The sequence below is a fragment of the Pyxicephalus adspersus genome, chromosome 1 (genome assembly GCF_032062135.1).
Source record: "Pyxicephalus adspersus chromosome 1, UCB_Pads_2.0, whole genome shotgun sequence".
NCBI lineage: Eukaryota > Metazoa > Chordata > Amphibia > Anura > Pyxicephalidae > Pyxicephalus > Pyxicephalus adspersus.
In genome coordinates this window covers 152,369,111-152,391,899 of record NC_092858.1, presented here as the reverse complement: position 1 = coordinate 152,391,899, position 22,789 = coordinate 152,369,111, and the positions used below count along the sequence as shown (strand labels likewise).

Genomic DNA, 22,789 nt, shown 5'->3' with positions numbered 1-22,789 from the left:
GGGTATGGGTAATTAGACTGAAGGGCTTCTACCTCTGCCACACATTCAGTGCCAGAGACTTCGAAGGGTTGACCTTAAGCTCTGAAATAGATTCAAAACAAGTGAGAATCAAATTTTCTTAAAGGTTTGTTCCCACTATTGGTTTACATGGTAAAGTCTGACTTGGATGGATTGCACTTACTTTTTCTACTTTTTTATTAATAAAAACACAAACCAAATAGAAGAAAGAAGAGAAATGATATATAAATGTTTTTCTATGATGACTTTGTTCCCCTACTGTCCAAGAAATAAATGGATATGGTGTATAAATAGGTGGACGCGGAACATGTGTTGACATGATGAAATACTCAAAAGTCACGTGACTCCATCAGGGTAGAAGGGAAATGTGTAGAATTATATTTTGGCTGTTTCTACTGACACCTAACATGCTGTAATACATAACACAAGGCCTTTGATGTTCTTCATTATAGCTGTCCGCCCTTTAAAATACAAGTTCCATTTAGATTGATCTAAAAAGCTAGGAATGCTTCCGTGCTGACCCGATGATAGCTCCCTCCAAAAATCCCTTTCCTAAGACAGCTATAATGAATGCTATGATTAATGAAAATGACAAGTGGAATATTTTCCGGGAACCATTCTTAAAAATGCTGTGTCCAGGGAGTGCTACAGAACAGAAACTATGTGTAAGAATCACAATTCTGCCATGTGTTCATGAGATTTCACTTCCACTCCCTGAATGAGTTTTAATTGGAAGAAAAAAAAGTTTCTGCTTTTCTTGTTCAAAGTGGGTTAAATATTATTATAAGTTAATGTTGCAAATCCTTCCTGAATTTAAATTCTGTTCCCAGGTCATTATGAACAACATCCCAAATGAGCTATGTTTTTTGAAGTGGACCTGTCATCAGTAGAAAAATACATTGCAGTGCAGGATCCAAGCAACCTGAGGTTAAATTAATAAAACAAAAAATGTTTTGTCTTGTAATGTCCCACAAGTCTCTTCTTTTTATCAGAACCACATGTTATGTCTGTCTTTGACAAAAAAAAAAAAATGCGTGTGGACCAGTTTAGAGGATCATTGCTGGTAAACAGAAGAGAGAAGAATTGGCACTGGAGCATCTTGTGACCATGGCTTTAGGTGAATAATTGGGCATTGATTGTTTCCTTTTTTTAACACCAAAGTCAGTTAATGAGGTTGTGTTTTTTTTTTTTGCCTGGAGATCAGCTTTAATAAGAAAATTGTGGAGATGCTACGCAGATGACATGTATATATTAAAGCTGAGAGGGAAACTGATAGATGTGCTATAGCTGATTGAAAGTTATGCAACTGCAGCACCTGGAATGATGTAATGTGCAGGGAATCCTTTGTAACTTGTATACACAACAAAATCAAAATACACAGTGTTCTTTATCAATTGCAGAGCCAAGTACAGCATTTACCTCCACTATCCTCCCTAACTATATTTATTATTACAAAATATTTATTATTTACTATGTCAATGGATCCAATCTTGGGTCGCATTGGCTTTATCTATGGGGTTATTGCTTTGCTTGGAAGACAAATGTTCTCCATGAAGCCAAGTTCTCTTGCAGACTGCATGATGTTTTCCCCATGAATTTCTCTGCATAAAGTTTACCCTATGATCACAATTCTTCAAGGAAGGACATGCCACATAGAAACATTCCCATAGCATATTGCAGGCCACCACCATCCTACATGTTACGTGTGATGTGTGCAGTGTTTGGATTTACAACAATCTGTTTAGTTTGATGTTGGCCTCTTATTAAAATAAAATCTTACTAGCTGAATTTACAATAATATACAATATAAGTATGAAAACCACAGTAGATTTATATTCCCAAAAATAATACAAGCTAGCCCCATGGCATCAATACTCCAAATCCTTGAGATCACATTTTTTTCCATTCTGGTATTACTGAAGGGGCACTGATCTATATGATTTTACCCTTTGTGCTGTTGCAGCATGGTTGGCTGATTGGGTAACTGTATGAGGAAGAATGTGTGAAGGTTTTCTCTATAAACTACTCAGTAGGTATGACTTTTGTATAATTAGATAAATTACAGACTGGCTAGTTTTAGATGGATTATCGTCAGCACTGCAGGTGTGCAAGCAAAATATTAATGATTATGATCTTATATAAGGTGTATTGAAGACTGCAAGGAGGGATATACTGAGAGCTAGAATACATGACACCTTATGTAAATTAAAATATAATTATTCACAAACCGTTAATATTTTTATGTTGGTATTAACATAACATATAGTATCTCTATATTTGTATTAATATTGGCTAACATGATATATTTACACTTTTTGCTTGCTAAGGAAATATTCAAAAACTAAACAATATTCAGTGCAAGTTATCTAACTGCCACTAGGTGGCAATATTAAACTACTGAGTAACATCAAAGCATACAATCTGTATCAGGTTGTATGAAACATTCACTGTCACATTCACAGGACATTTTCCATATTTGCCCTTCATATTAACCACAGTATTTATGTAGCTGTGAATGTACTTTTATACCAAGATTCACCCATTAAAGTAGCACACTAGCCAAAACATTTTTTTTCAAATTTGATTAGTATGCAAATATAGGAACCTGTGTCACAGAGCTATGAAAACCAGACAAATGTTCAAGCTGTCTCCTATTTGTCCTATTTTATCAGCTGGGAAAAATGTTTAATGTTTTAAGTTTCATTCTTAAAAGTGTATGTCCATCCAAGGTTTTTGTTTTGTTTAGTACATTCCGTTGGCTGGACTGGTTAGCAGGATAGTGGTTGACTTGTCAATTGCCGATTGTCATAGTCCAGCAACCAGACTGGCTGTCATGGTCTGGTGGCCTAATATGTCAATGTATACATGTCAAACATAAGAATATTGATCAGAACTTGGATTGCTTAGATTTTGATTTCCGATGTAAAGCCAAAATAGCTCTAATTCAAGTCAGAATCGACTCCGATCAGAACTCAGACCACCCCTATTTACAATTTTTCCCTTTGATATCTCCCAGCCCCACACAGTAGGGCTCTCCAATGTGGTTGTAGTCTATAACAGTGGTTGCCAACCTTTTCGGACCTATGGACCACTAAACTTACGGGGTCCGGACTGCATGCGCAGGGAGCCGTGTGTCACTCAAAGGGGAAGAAACTTTCCATAGTGACGTCATGATGCCAGAACCTGCCCACTCTCCCATTGCAGGTCTGAGCCCTGAGCCTGTGATCAGTACGGGGGACATTGTTCGTGGCTCTGGCCGGTGTGCCCCCCCAGCATTGTCCTTCTCCTGACCCCGCTGGGGGGCGCATTAACCAGAGCCACGGACCACCAAAATTTTCTCGCAGACCAGGACCACTGGTTGGTGCCCGCTGGTCTATCCTGCTCTAGCCTCAGAATGTGAACAGACCTTCAAAATCCTCATGGACAATGCAGGACTCCTGGTCCTGCACTGTATGTAATGACGTTGGAAAGAAGGCAGCTGCATTATGGAAAAGAGGAACAGCTTTGTGGAAATGATCAACTAGGGGACTGGTAAGCTGTAGGAATGAGGAGTAAGCTAAGTACTTCTGTCTATTGCTTGTTTCTTAGACTAAACACACATTAGGGGCTTTCTACACAGAGGGAAATGGAGAAATACCAAGCTTATTGAAGCCCAGCCTCTCATCTTCTTAAAATTAAAGTTGAGTTTTAAAAACTTGTGATCAGGCAGGGCTTTACCTGAAAAGGTTCAGGTGATGTTCCTTCTGCAACGAGAATTCTTACCTGGCTGATTATTCCATGGAGCGGTCAAAATTACACGCGCGCAGCTTAGAATTGGTTGCCAGGATAGCCGGCAAATCCTGATTCCCCTGTGGTTGCTGACACTGAATGAACCCCCACGTGTCTGTGGGAATTACATCATTCTAGGCCGGCCAATCTCGATGACCAAATACCGCAAGGAAGAGAAGAAGAAAGAAGATGGCGGAGTCCTGCTATAGAGTGTGGGGAGGTATCACAGGGCTTATTTAATTATTTACATATTACATACTAAATACTAAGTTATTACAGTGCATTAAACAATTTGAAGAGCAAAAAATAATTTTGCAATCTATAAAAAAACAATTTCTATTTTGACCAGTTGGTTTCCCTTGGTTCCTACTCTTTGCTTAACCCTCAATAAGAAAAGGTGAACGCTAATGAAAACTAATGTGACCAGTTGTCTTCTTTGTGGCTGGGAACCCACCAGTTTCATAGATTTCTTCAAAAGTTGACCACAAAACCACACATTCACCAAAGCATGTAGGAGCAACAACACAAATATCAAGTGCACCTACAGAGCTCTTCGGGAAATTCATAACCTATAAATAATTTCCTGTTCATTTAATAAAACTTAAATGTAATCCTTTGAGCCTGTAATTCCACATGGGTTACTGGTTGCCTTTTTTTTCTACAAACTGTTAGTGGTTTTGGTTAGGCAACCAGAAGAGGCCAAACTAGGCTGTGTCTGGAGGAACACAAGAAGAATATGTGCAGTAACACAAGATTACAGACAGATGAATACGAGTATGTGACTTGTATCAGCTAGCTGTCATTTTTCCCACATGTCTGCTGTTTGTGTGCTAAAAAATACTATTCAAACAAAAATGTCACACATGTACAACCTTACCTGACCCCTCTTAGGTCTCATACATAGAGTCGTTGATGAAGTAATAGAATTTCAAAGCAACTTAAGGTCCAGAATGTGCATTTATATCATGTTCTTTGATATAATGATGATATCATGATATATTGACATCAAAGGAGTTGTTGAGGAAGGTGTTGATGCCGGCTAAATGTTGAGATCATTTAAAGCGGTGCAATCGCACTCTGAATTTTACATATGTCCCACACTGTTCGCTCTCCAGGCAAAGTACAGACATTACCTTTGGATTTGGAGCATTTGGAGAAGTTCAATAATAAAACACAAACAATTTTCTAGGTCCCCATGTGAATGCTGCTTTAGAGGAATTGATAAACTTTTTTTCTAATTAAAAGAGAGCAATGTGAGACTCTGCTTGCAACGTATTTAGGTAAGAGACAAGTCAGTTCTCCTACTTGTTCCCCGGCTTAGTCATATGTCCATAAAGTTCATAAGACCATCAAGGTTCAGTAATTTTATAGGAAAAATGTGACAGGACTATCAATTAATTGTAGCCTTGGAAAGCGATGGTTCTATAACAGCCAAGTAACAATGAGGACGGTCAAAAACTAATGCAGGTATTATATCTTTATGAAAACAATTGTTTCCTTTTTGGACTTTGGTGTCTCTAATCTCCACTCTTTGCTGGACCTGGAGACTGATCTTAAGGATTTTAGTCACATCATAATTTGGTTACCATGTGTCACAATCTAATTCAAGCAAATAATAGGTTATTCAGGTTGTGTCCCTGATAACTAAATAAGGCTGAAAAAGACCGAACTTAAAGATGTCACTTCTGGTTATAAAAAATATCAGTACCCATTGATATTCATTGACATTGTGTCTATTCTCTTCTTTTGTAGCAGAGAAGTATGGATACAGAAATCAAATAAGGTGGAGAAGGGTTATAGATTATGTAGGTTCTATTGGTGTCTGTGTCCAATAAATTCCTCTACTGATAGAGTCCAAACATGATATATAAGTCATGATACCCATAGCAGAGGAGAACCGGGAACGTCTTGACAATTGGTAGGGGTAGCAAATATAAAATCTACTTCTTCCAACATTGGCCCTGATTTATTACAGCTCTGCAAGTCTGGAGAGAATACACTTTCATCAGTAAAGCTGGGTAATTCATCAAACATGGGATGGATCTGGTCCAGAAATGAAAACATTTGCCAGCAAATAGCAAATGATTTAGAATAATCTATAATCTATATATAGGTTTGCTGGATCACCCAACTTCACTGATGAAAGTGTATTCTCTCCAGCTTTGGAGAGCTTTATTAAATCCGGCCCTTTGGCTCTCTTTTTGGCTTTTGGTATATAGTCAGTGTTGGTGTAAATCAGTGAGATAAAGACATTCTCTCTAATAGACACTGTAATCATAATCACAGAACTAAAAGGTAACTTTTTCCTGCCAAGTGAGAGTACCTGACTGCAGATCGCAGTTTGATCAATGTTTAAAGGAAGAAGAACCTCCACTCCAGGCCCCCAGCCCAAGTATCATATACGACTGGGCAGGGGGGCACATTTTCCCCAGCCTAGTTCCCCTATTGGATCATATACATTTCAGTTGGCACTCCATCTACTCACAATCTTCTATGGTTCACACCCAGAGGTTTCTGTGTTCACATGAGCTACCTAACCAAAGACCCTGTATGCTACCATAAGTAATGACGAATTATCCATTACAATCCAATGTAATAGGGGTGTGTTACGATGACAGGAAGTAAATGTAATGCTTCCCGTAAAAACCCAATTCAATTTTTCTCTACCTCCCAAATTCTACTGTGAAGGAAACCAAGAAGGCAAGAGGCAAAGCTTGACCATATCATTCTTCTTGTAACAGAACATAGTTTTATGAACCTCAATGGTCACAAGTGTAGACCCTCAATCAGGAAGTTCTTGAGGCTCCAGATAAACTACAAGTATTCCCTAAGATTTTTCTGTAAGGGAAGTTTATACATTTCAAGGTATTTGTTTTGGTTGCAAGCCAGCCTTCACATCCAGAGTTGCTGAATATTCATGCCAGATATAGAAATCTGATCTGTATCATAGTAATTAAACATCTTCATGTATGTTAATGAAATCGGAGATTACTGTACCAAAACATTCCAGTTCTCTCCGCTGAACACAAACCAACTTCATTATAGAACACTTTAGCAAATGACACTTGTGGTTTCCTGCATGGGTATCCGAATCGCTGAGAAGACCGTAACTATGCAAAGAGTTTATAAAAACTTAAAACACTGTAAGAGAATGAGGCCTATAAACACTAGAAAATATCTGGTTGCTTTCTTAATAACCTTGTGGTAGCAAAGTAATATTTCTTCTAGTTTATAGTCATCCCACAAGTTCCAGATAATGAAGTGAGGCATGATTATAAGAGGCTATTAAATGTTGAGAAAGCTCATGTGGAAGATAATGTGATGGTGGATTCTATTGTATATAAAGCTAAATGGGACAAAATGGATTCCAATAGAAAAAAACATCATCCATACATTTTATTTGCATTTTAGGCAAAAAAAATATATATATATTGCTTGAGGTATCTAGGCTGAAAAAGAATGCTTTCAAATCTGTGTTCTAAAGTTTAATTGACACAATATTATTTAGAAAAAGAAAAAACCCTGCAAGCTATATAACCTGTAAGGATTTCAGAAATCTGTACAGCAGATATTGATTGAGGCTTGAACACTTGATTGCTCAAGCTGCCACGTGGAATGATCCAACATTATTACCTTCACTTGAACATCTCCAGTGCTAAAATGAGAAAATAAGTGTCATTCTGCCATATTTTATAAAAGTGATTTATTGGAAAAGCAAATAGATTGCAAGCTCCTCTGGGCAGGGCCCTATCCTCCTCCTGTGTCACTGTCTGTATCTGTCTGTCATTTGCAACCCCTATTTAATGTACAGCGCTGCATAATATGTTGGCACTATATAAATCCTGTTTATTAATAATAATAATAATAATAATAATAATAATAATAATACTATTAATATTAATAAAGCCAGCTACAGGCAATGATATTTCACTTTGCTAAGTTTACACAATTGCCAGTGACCAATGTGGACCAAAACTCTGGTGCTTTGGAGTTATTAGAAGGCAGATGTAATAAGGCTTATTACTTTTCTGGCTAACAGTGCTTACAACTTTGGTTTATTTATTACTGAATTTTGTCTTTACTCTTTCTTTAAAGCAGACATCATCATAATATTATAGCTTAGAAATACCTGAATTGTAAGCATATAAACAAGAATTATTTCCTGTATTTTTGGATAATTCAAAGTCTATGCTATAACTACTGTGGATGAATGGTATTGTCCTTTCAATCAACATGAAAGCAGAGTAAGATAAAGAAGAGTTTTAGGAAGTGGGCATCTACAACTGGGAAGCAAGCACCAGAATAACAGAAAGATGATAACATGACCTGGCAGGATCAAAGACTAGGAAACAAGGGTCACAGCGTGACAAGTACAAGTTCAGACCTTTAAAAGCACCAGTCTGATATACCCAATTTATAGCAGCAAATTAGATTCTGTCATATCCCAGAACAGAACTGAAAGTATTAGAAATCATCTCTTATGGTAAATTCACAACAATATCAACAATTAACCAATTAACTAAGGTCCTGTACAAATTCATTCTCTCAGTTAATGAAGATATGGAAATAGTGTAAATTCTCCAAAATTTGGATAAACAGGAATCATTGAATGAAATTATTAATGATCAATAGAATTGTAGAACTGAATAAAGTTTTTTTCTAAACTTGAAATCAATGATTTTTGTTTTCCTAAGTACCAAAAATATCAATATGTGGTTAATTGAGTGAAACTAGACTAGAATAGACTGCTTAATTTAAATGGCAAAATCAACATGTTTATGGCCAACCTTAGACTTGAGAGTGTAAAAACCCATTGGAGTTTTCACATATTGTATTTTGTACTAGTCATCTCTATTAGGGCATCCAGATAATAGCATTATGATCTGTCATTTAAGACAATTTAGGACACTTCAAAATAAAAGAGGAAAATATCCCACTATCCTCCTAGTTGGTATTTTGGTAAACCTGATTGTACTTGAAGTTAACACTTCTACACATTACTTTAGATTGGCGTGATTGTGCCAATATGATTCATACTGTATGATGGTCATGGGTAGATTTAAACCTGTGTTTACTAGGACTTTCATGGCTAACCCACTTTTACGGATACATATGATATCTTATATCTATATACTATCTCCTTGAAATTCAGACTTGGAAATCTGGCTAGGGTTCCAAATATCTGGATCTATGTGAGCATTAGCCAATCCTTCCTTTCTGTACAAGATATAAAAATAATCATGATACATCATCAGGCAGTTGGTGGTATGGCTTAAAAGTCTTTTGACCTGGTTAGATAGCTATAGAATTTGGTAGATCTTATCATGATATGAATGTGAATATTTTTGTACATATTGTATCTATCCGGTCAAACAGTTTTGATGTGTGAATTGGACAGACACATCTGATTTCCATTTATAAACATTTTATTACAATGACCTCCCCTCTTTCCGCACATACTGCAGCCTTCATATATCTCCAGTATTTCATACAGACTGTTAGGTTCCATTATTTCCGGTCTATTCTTCCCTCTCTCTGTCACTGCATACGTGGGGCCATTGTCCATGGGAATGTATCCCACAATAAATACAGCCATAAACTTAGGAATGGGTTGTAGATTGAGGAATGCAACATTTACCTTGCCCTAGAAAAGTAAACTTTATAGTGTGTGTGTTGAAAGAATAGCGGGAATGTGCAAATTCTTGGAGTTCACAACACATCATCTCCATCATGTGCTCAGGACGTTTATATGGTGCCCGTCTTGTCTCGTTCAAAGTCACACATTTACTAATAGGACAAGTATGTGGAAGTTGTGTTTATTTAACACCATGAGATGTGCGGCATGCAGAAGATATTCCATGCACATTACATAGAAACAAAGAAAACATACATGTCTGCTATTGGTGTTATGAATCAGGGGCGCTGATATAAAGCTCTATTTGTGTAAGTCCACACATGTATACTGTAATTCTAACCAGGAGGAGTTTTTATTTATGTTCCTTAGAAATATTGTTGTCAGTGTTATGGCTGAAAGTATTCAGGCACATCAAGAGCAGCAGATGAGAAAACTTATGGGGGAACAGTTGGGTTGGAAATGCTCAGCTGAGCAAATAGCCGTGGAAATTCTAAAGACATTTAGAAAAGAAATTATTTATTTATTATTTAAATTTATTATTTAATTTATTATTAAATACATTTATTAAAATTAAAGAAAAAGAAATTAAAAGAAATTAAAAGACATTTTATAACCATTGTATCTTATTTTCTAAAATAGACCTGGTTATAAAACTAAGACTTCCCTTAGTACATAAAAGACATATTTTTTTTCTACAAGGTCCATCCATTTTGCCACCAACAAAGATAGCAGCATGCTGAGTGCTTTATGTGTGGTGCTAAAACTAGACCTTATGACTAATAATCAAGAGCCTGCGGAGACAGAGGACCTGGTCACATAACACGTTACACAGAGTCTTGTGCGTATTCTCATCTATTTCACCTTCCATTCCACTTCTGGAATAATTTGCCTGTGGTAAGCAGACAAGTCAAAATTACAAGAAAATACATATCTTTTGGAATTGCATTTCTTACTATACTTCCCTAGGGACTGGTTCATGGGTGTTTTATGCTATGTAAATTGTGAATCTGAAGTATGCTGCTATCACGCTTCAGTCTTCCATTATTAACTGCCAATTTGCAACACCAAAAAGGGAAAAGTGGGAAGTACTTCATGGGTCATGTGATATCTTATCAAATGTCACTCAGTGAAGGTCATATCTCATCTGCCACCTGCCATAAAGTCTCAACTGTCAAATATACTAAATCTATATCTCGTATTTAAATATCTCTGCTGTATTAGAAGAAATATACAAAGTACATAGAACTATTTACATCAGTCATTGTTCACTAAAAGACTTTCCAATCATATACCCCACATTGTAAAAGCAATCAGGGAGAAAAAAGCATTATGTTGCTGGAGTATGTCACACCAAGAAAAAAACTCTGAGACATTCGGAGCTCATGCAAACTTCATACAGACAAAATTTGTGCCCAGGACCCAGTGCTGAAAGACAAGCAATCTAACCACTAATCAGATTTCAGGAAAATTAATTTATCTTCCTTGCATCCCAATAACAGTAGTTATTCTGCGTTCTATGACCATTTCCTGCTCCTGAAATTCCCTCACTGCATCTCCCAGATGTCTGCAAAAAGGTTGAGTCCAGATTAAAGGAAATCTGATTCATAGAATATGGCATGAGTCCTATGATTCTTAGGATTATAGAATTGGAAGTTAGTTTTAGTTTTGGCTTACAATTCTATTCTGTTCTCATGAAACGGATCATGTGCCTGCAGAAAACAGAACCTTCTACTATGATATAAATATATATATATATATATATATATATATATATATATATATATATATATGCACATATCTGACCTGGCTGACCTGGAGGAGCTTAAACATTTGAGGTTCTCTATGTTTTGCCTTTTGGGGGAAAAATAGTGGCAAAATAGAGAATACGTTTGGAGGCAGAATTTTTCAGCTTTTTCATATTTCTCTTCTGCAAATTCCCAGAACAACAGAAGTATTACTGACATCATATTGGCCACTGCTCAGGCTCAAATCTTCAGCCAAGTCACCCAGAGTCCCTTTTTATTGACATGATATCACATTATAATCCCAGCATGATTTTCCCACTACATTCCAATGGTAAAATACACAGAAGCTATTTAATAACACATTAACATGTTTTCTTCATATTAGTTGCTGCTAAAACTTTGGAATTGTAATAGCAATGAGAAACACATTCAGGTCTCAGCTAAATGAGATGGTGTTTGCAGAACAAACAGTGTTCAGGCTGGCTGAATTCAGGAGCGGTCAAATGCAGAAATTGCAGAAAGTGCAATACTTGTGTACAATAAACATGCACTGAACACTTCCTTTTTAAAATAAATTTCAGACTCTTAGCTACTGCCTGGCCCCAAACATATGGGGGCAGTGTTATGATCTGGGGTTGTTTAGTTGGTTAGATCACTCAGCTGACTATTTGAATATGCTGAATTACCAGGTTTTCTTCTTTTTTTCTTGCCACAGTTATTTTCCAAGATGATAATTCCAAGATTCATCAGGCTCAAATTGTGAAGGAGTGGTTCGGGGTGACATCATAGATTGTCCACTACAGAATCCAGACCTCAACTCCATTGAGAATATTTGGATGATCTTAAGAAGACTTTACACAGCAGTCCAACTCTCCTATCATCAATCCAAGATTTTGACAAAACATCTATGAAACTCTGATCAGCGATGAATGTTGTGATATTGCATAGGCTTATCAAAACCATAGCATGGTGAATGCATGCTGTGATCAAAGCTAAAGGTGGTCCAATAAAAATATTTTTAGAGTGTGTGACTTTTTTTTCGGACAGCCAGTGTATAAGACAAATTAATGTAGCTAAGTATTCAATATTATGTAATAAATGTTTTTATTTTAAATGCATACAATTAATGTCCTGTTTGGTAGAAGGGGATGTAAAACTTGAGGCCAGTCAGTTGTGCTGCAGTGATTTAGTACCATCAAGGGACATAATGATAGGAAGACAAAATTGAGACACTGCGAAAGTTTGATTTTTTTTTCTTTCATCTGTCCAATCACAGGCTGGGAGAAGAGGAAAGACTAAAAGTAACCAGATTTCAGTTTATTGCACTCTACAATAGCATGATGTGTGACAGTTTGTTGTTGGTTGCTACTCTTACTTTTATTACTATTCTCATGGCAGATCTTGGAAAACTGCAATTGGTATTATTTTAGTGTGTTTTGTTAAATGCCCGAGCCTGGGCCTCTGATATAAGGGAGCATGGTGGTGGGTTTTAATGTCCATGGAACTTACACTGTACATTTGTAGAGACTTGATCTCAAAGGTGACCACCAGTTGGGGCATCTCAAAACAAGCCATGTAAAAAACAAATTGCAATGGAGTGTGCAAATGTTTTTATAAATGTATGAATGAATACTATAGTCAGGGAATTGGTAATTGACATACACCTTTCTCAAAGGATGACCATGAAAGACATATAAATGCCTCAAAGATAGAAAAATGTTTGCAGCTTGCATGTGGTATGGACTTCCTGTGTCCTATCGGCTGTTGAAGAACAGATAGCCAGATATGATGGACCTTGTAGTTCCTAAACATTTGTAGGTTGGAGGCTGCACACTTCAGTCTTTGTTCTATTTTTTGGTTTGCTTAGTAAGGTTATTTGGTTGCCAGTATTGTTAAAAACATACAGCTGTAGAAGCAGCTGTAAGCTGACAATCTTTTCTCAAAGTGTCAGCCATACAAGGGTTAGATGTTTCAGTAATGTCACAATTTACTCTTGGATTCTTTGGAGCTATCAAGCTCAATTTATCTTCTGCTGAAGGAACCATCTGTGCAATGAGGACATTGTCTACACTAAGATATCCAAGATAATAACTTTCGTTTAATTACCTATTAATGTCCAGCCAGGGACAGTTATGTTGGAATGATGCAGAGCAGAAAATAATACGTACTATGGTTGTAATATTTTTGCATTTTCCCATGCAGAATTTAATTGGTCAGGGCGGGGGTCTTGTCCACACCAAGACTCAAAATAAACATCAGTTAATTATGATCATGGATTGTCTCATTTTGCTTACTATTTTGGCCCACTCTGGATTTTTGAGGGTATATTCAGCAGGAGTTAGGGGTATTTCGAGAAATCAGAAGGTTATGAAAACACCCCTCTTTCTATTGTTTAGTAGTTTTTATACCAGGTACCATTTCTGGCCAGTTTGATGCCATATGCAAGACACACCTGGCAGTACTCCCGTACCTGAGCTAGCCAGACACCTTCAGCTGCTATCAGCTATTTGGTAAGTAGCCAAGCCCAGGCACAAACCCTAAATGTCACACATCCAAACCCTACACCTAAAATTTTTACTATTTTCTTAACTATTTTTAAAAAAATACAAAATGAATAAAAGGTAGACATGTGATCACATTCCTACAGATCCAGACTCCCGCCACTAGATTCCCAGACTGAACTGTCCCAACTCCCAGCCAGGCAGCAATGGAAATATTTAGAACTCCAGCCAGAATTCTTCTCTTCCTGTCCAGCAGCCAATGTCAGCCAGGGCCCATACAGGTCTACTAGACAGTGACTGTCTGATTCAGTCTCTTTCATGCCAGCCACAGAAATGCCTCCTCTTTTCTAGCCAATCTGCTGTCATGCTGGACTGTGAGTTCAGCCAACAATGCCGAAACCTTTCTTTTTCTCCCACCCATGATCTGGGTGAAGCTCAGGAAAGGCCAGACATCAGTACAAATAGTAATATCAGGGCAGGGAGAAGAATGTGGAGAGTGCTTAGGGCTGCTGCGTATCACCGCCAGGCCATGGCAGCCGCCCTCCAGCTTAAGTGCACCATAAGTGGGTAGCTTACACCACTTAGAAAAAGAAACTGCCCTGCTTGTATGGATAAAAATAGCTGTACATATATAAAGCAAACAACACCTTTCCTCCGATAGCACATTCTAACATTAGTTATTCCACTAAAACCACTTGATACAAGGGGCAGGGTTTGTACTAAAAGGTGTCAAAATTCGGGTGGGAAAAGGACAGCATGATACCTTAGTACTGTCCTGTACTCTATCTGCGTCTGACAAAATATTCCTTAAGCACTTCAGGTATGTCTTATTCAGATATGCCAATATAATGGCAGATCAGAACACACCCATGTTGGTAGGGAAGCAATTCGAAGAATTTGATCGCTGGTGTGTAGTTTGCCTCACTGCTTAGAAAATACTCTTAAAATGAAATTGCAATTTTTTTCAACCAAGCTTTAGAGCAGAGACCAGCAACCGTTATGTTGGTGACATTGGTGACAAGATCATTTAAAGAGCATACATATCCCAAACAGTAACAAAGACAGCAAAAGAAATCTGTAGTTATAACTCATCACCATACTATTCAAATTTTACAAAGAAAAAAAAATTCCTTTGGTTATAAAAAAGTGTAAATTTACAGGCATTAGATAAATGGTGTGCCTGGGAGCATAAGTGCACCATGGAAGATAGATTATCCTGGATAGCTCAGATCTTTCCCAAATTCTGCCCCAAATGATACAGATCAGCTCCAATTCCTGCACCTTTAGGCATCTTTATGTAATGGCATCCCTGGCCACAGGCCGGTTAGCGCTGGCACTGGTTGGAGGGCAGCACTGAAATATCTGTGAAATCAGACAGGCCTCTCTGAAACTTCTAGTTTTGCATGGGCTACAGATGCAGAGGGGCTGGCAAGGCTTTGCAGTTACCAGCAAGTGAAATTAGGCAATTACACCCTATGGTAGAACTCTGCATCCATTATTAATTAGAAGACTTACCTTAATGCTTCTAGATGTCGACAAAAGTGCTCTTTACTTTTCATATAAATGTAGGAGTTCTGTGTTGCCAGTCTGCACCTAAAATAAATGAAATATAGTTAACCAGACCTTTATGTTTCTCAATATGATACAAGAAAATAAATGTAGCAGTTTAAACATTATCATAGGACAAACATATATAAATATATACCAAACCTCAAGACTGGAGAAGATACACTTTCTTTGGTGAACCTGGGTGATCCAGCAAACCTATAATGGATCTATGGATCTGGTCTAGCATTGAAAACAATGATTTAGAAACTTTTTGACAAGCAATGACAACACTATTATTTTCCCCTAACAGTTCTCTCATCGTCATCGTCACAAGCTGGGGTGGAGTCTGGACCAGATGTGATGTTCAGCTGCAGTGTAATCTACTGAGAGGTCTAATGGAAGAAAGATCGGTCCTATTTGGAGGAGGCATGGGAATAAATATTTTGAAGGAAAGAACTGTATATATATATATATTGGTCAAATATTTAGAACTTTCAAATAACTATTTTAAACTCATATTGATAAATAGGTATAGGTATGATTAGAAAACTTTAGCATACTACCTTTTTAGCTATTTCTTGTTCCACCAGTCAGAGTCTGTCATTATCATTTGGAACTTCTGTATCCTTCTTAGATTCCAAAAAGTCCAAAAATATTTAAAAACGTGTCCGCTTATACAGCTGATACTCTAACAGCCTTCTGATGTTGAACATTCAGATGTGCAGGATCATGTGTATGCTGCAGGAAATTGAACAGATTAGAGGTATTTAATGGATCAGCAGAGCTATAACAGGTATATGAATACTCCAAGTTCCTATTCCAAATACATAACAGCACTTTAATAGACATTAGTACTTGCAGGACAACAGAGCATTGTTAAGTTAGAATTAGTTATACAGTTCTGGAGATAAAATTAAACTTCTGAAATGATTGCACAATAAAAATGTATATCTGTGCAAAAGTGTCAGGCACTATTTTATTTATTGCTAACACGTTAAAGCTAAACTCAAGGCACATATAATAAAAAAAATCAATGTAATTATATATTTAATAATATAACACTGTATGCAATGTAAATACTTTATTTGATTTGATGCCAGCTCTTCGTAATACCCAGCTTAGATGATGAGTGCAGTGGGCAGCACCAGAAGCCTGGTAAATATGCTGCAGTACTCCTGTGCTGACATAGTATATGGTATATAGTATAGCATATAGAATAGTATATGCCAGGAGAAATCAGAATAATAAAGCCCCCTGCTTCACCATGCAATCAGAGTTTGGGGGAGGTAGGGTTCCAGGCTGTATGGTTTAACTGCTGTAGAGTAAAGTTGAACCACCAACCTGACCCTGTAATCTGGCTGTGTTGTATATAAATCCTCCAACAACATAGCTTCTATATACCTATTACAAGTATGTATTTAGAGTTTTCCTGTAGTTCAACTTTAACTGTCCATCTGATTGAATGCCGAAAATAAATGACAAAAATGATAACTGATCGGCAAACCAGTACCTATAGAAGCTCAGCCAATGGACTGAAATGGCACATGATATACACTTTATATACTGATATACACTTTATTCTTCTTCTGACTGAAGGATATAGGTCCATAGAGGTGCATAGAGCCAGGCAGGGTGCAATAATGAGCACTCCCCTTTTAAAATGCCCTTTGGGTTACCCCTAGACATCTTAATGTTCTGCTGATTGTCACGCCAAGCCTTGAGATTGGGACAGGATTATGTCCAGCATCAGATATGGGCATCAGTTACTGCAGTGCTAATGTGATATACATTCTCTTTAGTAGAATATTTCTCTACAACGTAACATGGCATCAGTTATAAACAAGTAATACTAACTGAATACCAAATACATCCTTTTGCAAGATTGTTTCCCTTTAAGTCTGAGTTGAATTACTGCCTTTACCCCTTTCAAGAAATCTACTTCCGCCTAACTAATACTCTTAAAATATCTGCAAATCTATCACAGTAGCTGCTTATGAAACAATAACACCTTTTATTTCACATGGAATTAGGTAACCATTTGCTTCAGCAGTCTGGCAGAACGCTTAAATCTGACAGTTTGTTCAAAATCCACTGCAAATGCCTGAAACTTCTGGAATTAAAAAACCTGATCTGCAACTGAAGTGTACTGTTTGCCTGAATATTATGAGGTTCTGACTGTAATAATGCGTACAGTATTTAATCTGGGCACTGCTGTCACCAATGTTTTCCTAATGTGCCATTTAAATAAAGGTTGCAAAGAAAAAGAAACTTGCAAAGTAGAAAGAAGATGGACACATAGATTCTCTAGAGGAATGATTCTTTTTGATCAGAGCATCATGGGAGAGGTATATATGCTTATTATTTACATATGCCTTTTTTTCTTTGCATGTATGTCTTCATTTACAACATTTATATAAACATAACATATGAAAATCAAAGCAGCATACCTGTAATATAATCAGTGATGCCAAGGGCCTGGTTTGCAACCTGCAGTTAAATAGTGGGGGGTGCTGGGTATGTAAGGGTCAGTACTGGGGTCTGAGTGTAGGGGGTGAATGCTGGGGCATGCTGAATGTATAGGGGTAAATGGTGGGTTTGTTTGAGTATAATAATCAAATGGCATCATCACCATACTAAGTGCTCCATGTGATATACCCAAAACTGTCCTTTTCTGTGCCCTGGCACTATGCTACATAATCCAAACTGCTACATTGGGTGCATGGTAGGGTTTGCTAAATGTATTATGGGGGACCATGGGGTGTGCTAAATGATGGGGCGTGCTGAGTGTATATTGGTGAATCCTAGTGTGTGCTGAATGTATAGTGATGAACGGTGGTGTGCGCTGAGTGTACATGCAGTTAGGTTAATTGGCTTTCCCCAAAAAAAATGTCCTTAGACTGTAATAAAGACACATGACTATGATAGGGACATTGGATTGTGAGCCCCTTTGATGGACAGCTAGTGACATGACTATGGACTTTGTACAGCCCTGCATAATATGATGGCGCTATATAAATACTGTGTAATTTAAACAAACATGATTTTTCTGTACCTTGCCCCTGGATTTATTCATATTATTGGGAATAATATTTAAATTGGTCTTAATTTTTCCTCATATCTTGCTAGGAATTCCAGAAATTTACAGATAAGCACATGTTAGCAGGACACAGGTTGTCTTTAAAAAATCTAGTCTAGTCATGCAGTCTGTATTTGAAGGCAGGAATGTACACATGATCCATGTTTGCCTGTTTGGAAAACTTGACTTCCCCTGATGAATTGCACAAAAATGTAGAAAACATGAAAATAAGTGAGTCATTTAGATATCTATCCATCAAATAAACTCCCGAGTAATATCTAACCTTAATTACTTTTGGCTAAGACTCGGACCAGACTGGCTGATCACCAGACTTGGAGTTTAAGAATTCTGACATCAGGGTTACAGATGTTCATAAATATCACCAAATGTTCAAAATACCACACTGCTGAAAATCAATGACAATAATCCGAGACAAGCTAATCAGTTTGATCCTGTGTTTAATTATGGGGCTAGATTTTTCTGTGGCTGCTTGGACTATTAATCCAAATCGGACTTGTTTTGACTGACTTCGATTGTACATGTGCATAAACAAGGTTTGAAGTTCATGTAAGAAAACAGATTAAAGTGTTGGGAAGAGAGAATAGCAGTTTTCAGCTTTGAAAAATAAACAGAGATTTCACCAGTAATGATGTCGACGATTTGGCTGAGGGCTAAACCGGTTTGGAGATGGGAAAAACGTGTCTTAAAACAGGATCATGTCGTGTTCTTAGAAATGTTTTTATAATGAGATCTGCTGGTCCTTGGGGAATTGCACAGCATGGAACAATGGACAACACAAGAAAACGACACCCTTGTCTAGTTCTCTTCTATTTATTCAAGCTCCTGGCCAGTAAAATCCAAAAGTCAGGTTGTGTCTGGAAAATCTCCAGTTGTTTTGTGTCTGGTTCGGCTTCAGTAAATAATAATGCAGCATTTTGCAGTAAAGCTACCCAGGACTATAAGGTGAATGAAAGGTGGAGCTCAGTCAGATATAAAAACACACCAATAAAGATTAGTATTAATAAATTTTAAAATGTAATTGTTATTGCTCATTTCAATCCCTTATACAGCATTACTCAAACTGAGGGGGGAGTACTGGGAGACAATTAGGTGTGCTGAATGCAAATATGCCAAGAAATAACAAGCTAACTAAGAAAGGGATCAGCGAGTAAGCAGAGACATGACTATCAGTATCCATTTGCTCCTTCATTCTCCAATGAGGGAGAGATGACACCACAATATTGTTCAATTGTAACAGAGAAAGAAAGTCAGGATGACTTTAGAAATAGTTTGCATAATTCGGAAATGGAAACTTCAGTAATCTGTAAAATTTGGTGGAAAGTGTTGTTCTTTTAATTCTGAAGCACCAAAGTGAACTAGTTAGCAGTAATCATCCCAGAATTTTTTTTAGGCTGGGTAGCCAGAAGCTGTAGCTGTATTGTGACCCAGTTATTCAGTAACCACCCAAAAACAGCCAGCTGGTTACTGAAAAGTGCTTGGTGGTGCACCCAACTATAAGGGGCTGGGGAGAACACTGCTCAGATGTGAAAGTCATATAATAAATTCTGGCTACAGACAGCTTGGTAAAAGCAAGCCATACTCATGACAGCAAACAGTAAATTTTGGGTTATATTTGTAGTGCTGAAGGCAATATATTATGCAATTAGCGGTGTTCATAATTATATAGAGAATTGTTCTATCCTGTAGGAATATCCCGTTGCATATACGTCCTGAACTAGTTACTGTGCTTGTGCCTCTAAGGTACAATTAATGTGTCCTGTTGCATAAGTGTTACCCAAGAGTTAAGTGTGTGTTCTAGCAAGGATGATGGGTGCAGGCGGGTCACCCAATAACTCCCCCATTTTCTGCTGCAATGGTAAATGTTTCTCCAGCAGAACAAGACATTGTGCATCAGTATTTAAAAAAGTGTATTGCAGTCAAAAAGTGGTTAAACACATGAACATTAGTAGCTTAAATCCAAAAAATTATTAGTCAGTATTAAGTCATAAAGTCATATATCTATTCTGTATAAACATTGACATATTTATAGCCAAAAATAAATGTTCTAGCTAGTCATTGAAGTGTTGCTATTCTAGATTTCAAAATATTGTTAAGCACAATGTTGTCTTCTAGGTGGCATTGGCTTTTCAAATCATACTGGGCCGCAGTCCCACCACTGGACTGAATCAAAGTCCAAACGAAATACTCTGATCCAATTTCCACGGCAGTATGGAAATATAGAACATCTTACAAGGGGCTTAGAGGAGATTAAGGACCATGAAATCCAATAATTGGACTTTAAAAAATATAAAACAGAAGAAAAATGTGGATAGGAATCCAGTAACAAAGCATATTGATATTATTGTAGCAATATTTTTTTGGTAAGTTATGAACCTTCAATAAAGAAATCATTGTCATAGTTGGCCAACTCACGCACCTGGAAGACACAAAGATCATGAGACAGTGTCCCACCAGTGTAAATATTATTTTATTATGGCAACTCTTTCTAATGGAGAACAGCACTGAAAGTTGGAACAATGATTTGGTGAGCATCCACATTCCAATACATCAACCAACTGTCAGAATACACACCCTCAATCCAAGTAACAGTTCTTTATGTAGTATGTGGTGGGCTTAGTTAAGATTTATATTAAAAAAAGGTCAGCTCACGCCATTTATCAATCCACGTCATAAGGGATAATGTAGTTTTAGAGTTTTTCCTCTTCCACCGTTTCAGAAGAGTACAATATTTTGGACCCTCACAGCTATATTTAAGTACATTTGTAGTTATATTTAGTATACAGACATTTTATTGCAAAATCAAGCAAAATACCTACATGTGAAAGCCTTGTAAAAGAGCACCTGGGACCCATTATATTCTATTGTGCAAATCTGGAACACACTTTAGAACATCCATGCTGCATCTCTAAGGCCAATACATAAGGCAGTGCGGACGTTCTCTAGGTTTTGTGATTCCATAGATGCCAGTATATGCAGTTTCATTTTTTACAAAATGTACAATTTAAGAAAAACATTAAACTACCTATACACTTACAAGACTATTGGTGGTACAGGCTAACCTAATAGTTGATGGTAAAAAAAAAAGTCCATTTAGGTGCACAACCAAACACATCCCATGATAAGTGTCTAAAGTCTGTATTAAACCTGGTGTTGGTTAACTTTTTACATTTCAGAGCAGCTTGGTCTTCGAAAACACTAGCTGCAAGGTTTCAAAGGCTAATGGATTTCCATTCCAGGATCTGGTACAGCCTACACGCTAAGTGAATCTAATTTTCATCCTGGGATTCATTTTCTCCTCCTGGCTGTCCTGCTAACCGAATTCCAAATGTTTGCGCTATCCTTATATTCTGAATTGTAGCCTGAAAAAATACACACCAGTGTCTGTATGTGTGTGTATTGCTGGCAATAGCCAAGTAATAAAGTAGCAGAGTTGTAAACAAATGACAGCTGATGTCCATGAGCACAAAAAGTACTCGCCTGCACATGCTTTCCATCAAAGCCAGTGCATCTGTTACTTCTGCTGTCATTTGAAATTGGCTGCAGCAATATGTATGGATACTTTATCTCTAAACATCTTTTCTATCACTTCCTGTACTGTTTATTGGTCAGAAAGGCCACCTATCATAGTCATTGGCCAAAAGGGGAAAGTAAGAGGTGGAAGTTTTGTGATTTGTATATTTGCATTTGAGTTGACATTTGGGGTATGTTTTATTTCCATTCTTTACTGTAAAACATACCTAAAATTAAGTTTTTTAAATTTATACATACATGCCTTTATCCCCGGGATTTTTATGACCAATCACCTTACACATAGGGTCCTCTTTCCTTGTCTAGTGATTGGCAGCACACAATGATGAAGAACGCTTAGCTAGTGTAATGGTATCAGTGCAGATTCAGCATTGTACAGTGAGTAGAGGTCCCCCTAATGATGTACCACCTTGGATAGGTACATGGTGCCTTTGACCAGCAGTAGGTGAATTAAATAATAATTGGTGTCCATGAGCCACAATAATAAATGTGTGTTTTGGGTTGTGCCACACCGGAGAGAAGGTAAGTACTGCATTGAAACTAACATATTTTTGCTTTCTACCGGTACTAGCCGGTAGACTTTGCATTTCACTGCTAGGTCTACTTTAAATGTTTAACAATATTTCCTTTGTCTGCACAATATGTACCGTTATGAAAAGAAGAATTTGCTTTGCACAGTTTGGTATTTTTGCATCCAGCCAATATTATATCTCATACCTGACATATTCTTGAATTATTTTAGTAAATATTTCAGATTCTATAAACATTCCTTGGGCAGTGTGTGATAATTATTATCTTTTCAAATATTCTTCAATTACATTTGAGAATGTTTATTGAATCACTTGGTATTTGATCTCTACTATCTCAATTATCCAATCACACATGAATACTATTGAACAACAGAACACATTGGGCCTGATTTCTTCATTTCAAGTCATTTGCTATTTGT

General features: G+C 37.2%; 1 protein-coding gene across 2 annotated transcripts in view; it reads right to left on the bottom strand.

The window, feature by feature from the left end:
* Window positions 1-22,789, bottom strand: part of COL8A1 (collagen type VIII alpha 1 chain) — a 62,335-nt gene that overhangs the window by 16,248 nt on the left and 23,298 nt on the right. For both annotated transcript variants that reach the window (XM_072431632.1, XM_072431641.1), the window contains exons 2-3: window positions 15,779-15,953; window positions 15,183-15,260 (exon numbers count right to left, since the gene is read on the bottom strand). The gene's annotated coding sequence lies outside the window, so the exon portion shown is untranslated. The remainder of the gene's footprint in view (window positions 1-15,182; window positions 15,261-15,778; window positions 15,954-22,789) is intronic.